This window comes from Petaurus breviceps, unplaced genomic scaffold (genome assembly GCF_028583685.1).
Source record: "Petaurus breviceps papuanus isolate PSGF00001 unplaced genomic scaffold, PetGlider_PUasm1.0 90763, whole genome shotgun sequence".
Lineage (NCBI taxonomy): Eukaryota > Metazoa > Chordata > Mammalia > Diprotodontia > Petauridae > Petaurus > Petaurus breviceps.
In genome coordinates this window covers 13,434,733-13,440,025 of record NW_027187340.1, presented here as the reverse complement: position 1 = coordinate 13,440,025, position 5,293 = coordinate 13,434,733, and positions in this window count along the sequence as shown.

Below are 5,293 nucleotides of genomic sequence, written 5' to 3'. Positions count from 1 at the left end.
TTTGATTGGTCATTCAGAAACAGTGGCTGATTGGATCCTGTTTCTGCTTCCTGTAAGAGAGCTCAGAATCTTCACTTCTCATCTCTACTTGCAGCCTCAAAAGGCTATTTATTTAATTCACTGGTTGTCTGCACGCTTTATCCAAGCTTACTAATATTAGCAAGAATGATGTAAAGTATTAGACCTAGTCCAAAAAGAAATATTGTAATACACCCACCACATATTTTTTTTCTTTTAAAGCTTAGGTGATTTTCCATGGGTTCCTGTTTATATCTGATTCCAGGCAGGAATATAAAAATGGATGGTGTGCTGGTCTTGAAGTCAGGAAGACCAGTTCAAATCCCGCCTCTTTCACTAACTGTGTCATAGACAATGTGCAATATCTCTGAGTCTCACTTATAAAACAGAGATGATAATGTTTGTGGTACCCACCTCACAAGGTTTTTGTGAGGATCAAGTGAAACAAGCATTTTGCAAATTTGAAAAGCTTATATAAATATTAATCATTACTAAATCACATACAAACTCGGTCCATGTTTCACTGTTTCTAATTTAAAATAGTTACACAAACTACTTCAAAAACTTTAAAGTAGTACATGTGTTAAACTATTATCATTATTTTTCTGAACTGAACTGACAAAAGTTCCCTTTTCTCTTCCCAGTGAAGTTATTCTTCATTTTCTCCCCCTTTATTCCAATCTCCAAAGAAAGAAGTAATTCTTTTCACTTTCTACATCCAAGCTGAAAATACTCTACAAAAGAAAATACTAGAGAAGTCAGTTAGAAAGCTGTTGCCATAATTATCAGATGAGATAAATAAATGCCCTAACTGGAATTGAAATAATGGGAAAAGAGAAAAAGAGTTAGATAAAGGACACTTGAAATTAAGAAATGACAGGACCTAGTGAAAGACAGGATATACAGAAAAAAAGAAAAGAATCAAATATAGTTTATAAGTTTCTAGCCCCAGAAATTGAGTGAATGGTGGAACCACTGACAGGAATGTATCTGGTTATCTGGTTTAGAGATAAGAGATTAGTTCAGTTTTGTACATGATCATTTTTAGTATAGGATATCCAAGTGTAAATGTTCTATAATCAGTTGAAAATACTGTACTGAAGCTATACTATATAGGTGAGGTGAGAGGTCACATTTGGAAATAATACACACACACACACACACACAAGAATGGTTAAATTCATCAAGGCAATGGGTTTGGAAAGAAAAGAGCCGTATATCTAGAAAAAAAAAAGTCCCCAAAAGTAAAAGGATCAAAGATCAAAATATTTCTAGAAATCTTAAGTTGACATATTATAAACTCTAGAACAGTACATTTGGGGATATGCTAAAAGAGGATATATCCATATTTTCTGAATTTATGAATAATTATCTTGGGAAGAATATAATAGCATATAAGATACCTCCACTAAAACCTACTAAAAACCTCCTACTAAAGCCTCATTGGAGCAGGAGGTAACCCTGAATTCTAAAAGGCTATGACAGTAGACCAAAAACTCCAGTGGGTCCTGTCAAATCAGAAAGGTATTTAGTCAAAATCTGATGATGGATTTTATGTCTGTCATAGAAGGACCTACCTAGCTAATTCCAAAAATGTTCAACACCAGATTGACTACTAAGACACAGAAGGATTACAAGACCTGCATTGATGAAAGGAGTATAATACTCACATTTATGAAATTGCGGGTCTTTGAAAGGATTGAAATATGATCGAATACTGCTTATGTGGCCCCTGAATGGCCTCTCACAGATTATCAGAATCCCATTATGCTGAGAATGAAAAAAAAAAGGCATGAAATTTACGAAGGTTTATTACACTGAAGAAATGTGTAATGGAGGGAAGCAAGTGAATAGAACTGATCAATTTGTAATAAGTCTCTGTACAGTTTAATATGGTGGTGAGACTATGTCACTAGAAGGCAAAGTGACATTCAGTAAATAGTTCTATGCACATAGTTGTGGATGTGAGGAAACCTGGGATCCAGTTCTGACTGGTAGTGACTAGTGACCAGTGATCTGGAATAAATTGCTTATTCTCTCTAGGTGTCAGTGTCTTCACCTGTAAAATAAGGAAATTGGACTAAATGATGGATAAGACTATTTGTGGTGGGGAGTAAGCTCCTGGAAGGAAGGACTATTTTGTTTTTGTAGACTGAGTGCCATGCATTGTGTCTTGTATATGGAAAGTAGCTAATAAATGCTTATTAAATTGAACTGAAGTTTAATTCTAACATACCATGGTATATCAGTTTAGAGAGATAATACATACTTTTAAAAGATATAATGATTTCCCTTACTAATAGCAGACTCATGTAGAAAGCTTTGTTTTTTCCAGCTGTGTCTTGATGTCTGTTTATTGATCTAGAATGTTAAAAAAAAATAGCTGTACTGGTAAAAATCAACGAGCGTGCACATTGGTTTGTTTAGCTGATTTATATTTATATTGCCTCCCTTCAATACTTCAGTGGATGGACAGTCTTATCAGGATTGTGGGTACTACTGCAAACAGCATATCCGTGTTTCTCATCCTGTGATGCTCTTACACACACCCTGCTATAAATCCTCCGCAGTGAGTCCACCCATTCTATAAGCATTCTTCCAGATCTTTTAACATTAAATGGATACCAGTGAAGCACTCGGGCTGTACATTTGTTGTCTTTTGCTCTCAGTGTGAATGGCCCACCTCTATTTCCAAGCAAGCATCTCCCAAATCACTGATATCTTTTATGTCACTTCTAGTACTGAAGTTGCCATTAGAAATATGCTGCAACCTATTTTCTCCCACTGTCATCTCTCTATTGCTTTTTCGGTTACCAGTAATTTTGATTCTTTGGAGACTGTAATGTTTCTTATTTATAGCCATGTTAGATCATTAGAATAATATGTTATCATAAACAATGTGTAAATTGCTCCCTAAAATTTATATTTATTACTCCCAGAAATACAATGATCCAAAACAATTCAAAGGATTTACAAAGAAAAATATCTTCCACCTCCAGAGAAAGAACTGATGGTGTCTGAAGGCAGATCAAAGCATACTATTTTTCACTTTTTTAATTTTTCTCATGGTTTTTTTTTTTGGTCTGTGTTTTCTTTCACATGAGCAATAGGGAACTATGCTTTTCATGATTACACATGTAAAACTTAGATCAAGTTGCTTACTGTCTCAAGGAGGGGGAAGGGAAGGAGAGAATTTGGAACTCAAAAAAAATTAATGAATATTTAAAATTTTTTTTTATATGCAATTATAAAAAATAAAATTATTTTAAAATTAAATAAAATTATGTCTTCTGACTCCAAAAAATGCATATTCATACTATAAATAAACACATACCCATACATCCACACAAATTCAGGTACATAATTGCCTATATATTTAAATGCAGAAACACTATGGAAAAACTTTTGTTTTGTCTTATTTTACCATAGAGCATAAGCAAAAGTAGGTGTTGACAAGTAGTATATGTGTTACTAAATACTGCTAAGTTATTTGCAATCTATTGCATTGGTTGCATTCAGGGGCTAATAATCAAGGTCATTTTCACTATAATACTGAATTTGAAACATCACATTGAACCAGATGTGTAATTCTTTTAGGTTCAAAGAAATGTTGTTACTCAGAAACTATCAAGATGAAGGGGAGGAAAGCATTTCTGGCTGTATTGTGTTGGAAATTCTTAAATATAGTGTTTATCAAAAGGAAAGTGGGAACTTCCAGCAAACTTACTGGTCTGTGTGGTTTCCTGAAAGTGACAATGTTTTGGAAACTTCTGAGTTTTGAAGTGATGTTTTTCATGCAATTTTTTTTTTTAACAAGCAAGTAAATTTGTCCAACGTTGACAGTAATATGAATAAATACTTAAGAATCTGTCATTGTTTTTATTCTTGGATTTTCTGTTTTCTTGTTTTTACATTTCTTCCATATAAAATTTATGCTACTTCCTGAGACACGGTGTGGTATAACAGATAGAGCAACAGTCTCGTACTCAGGATGACTTGGGACCAAGACCTGCCTCTGATTCATACTTGTTGTGTGACCTTGGGTAAGTCTCTTGATTACTCAGTGCCCCCAGGCAAATCTCTAAGATTATAAATTGAAGAATAGTTAACTATTTTATCTGCATTGATAAAAGGTGTTCCCTCATTAACCAATAAAATCAAAGGACTTTTGGGGAAAAAAAGTAATATTTATTAGCACTTTTCATTTGATGATTTGTGTCAATATACCTTCAACTTGATCCAGAAAAAAAATGTTGACATTTAAAAATAATTTAAGTTAATGCATTATGAAAACCTGAATTATCTAGTAATTTTATAATAGAGTACACCACCAGAGGTCAGCACTACATGGAAATATCATTATTATTATTATTTTACAAAAAGCAAGGAATAACATAACCTATATATGTGTGTGTATGCAAATGTGTATGTATAGGCACATATATAGTTAATTCTTATTAACATGCTACATGACTCACAAGCTGTAAATTCATATGGTATGTGCTCATTCCCATGGTAACCATTTCTAAGATAAATGCATTTCTGAGCAATGATCCCAAAATAGTAAATTACCCTTTTTTGTAGATTTCTATTTTACTGAAAAAGAGCAATTAAAAATTTTGACCTGCTCTCTCGTCAGCAAAAATCAAAGTAATAAACAAACACAAGTCTGCATAGAAAATGTGGTTATATATTTATACAGTCAATTCTAGGTAATATGGAAGTTGATTATTCATTTTGTAGATTATTCATGTTCCTGCTTCATCTGGTTCTTCATATTTTGTTCATTTAAATACCCTAGTCCTCTGTTTCTTGATCTATAAAATGAGTGCATCAGAGTAGATGATCTTTAAGGTTTCTTCCAGATCTAACATGCTAGGATTATGCTATAGTTCTATGATTTCAATGCTCACCAACATAATTGGTGATAATAATAAAAATTAATAAAACTTTAGCCATACAATGTTTCTACTTCTGAAGCTAGATAAGGAAGAATTTTAAAACTATTGAGCACATATATGATTGTGATGGAATACTATTGTGCTATGAGAAATGGTGTGCAAGATGACTTCAGAAAAACCTGGGAAGACTTATGTGAACTGATGCAAAATTAAGAGAGCAGAACCAAGAGAATATTTGTAAGGGTTATGGGATTTAAAGATCTCCCATGCCCCATGGACGTGCTGACATAGCAGAGCAAGAGAAAGTGAAAAGCCGAGCTAACGGTCCTGCGGTTGGCAATTGGCGGCAGTTGCCCTTTTTTTTTTTTTTTTTT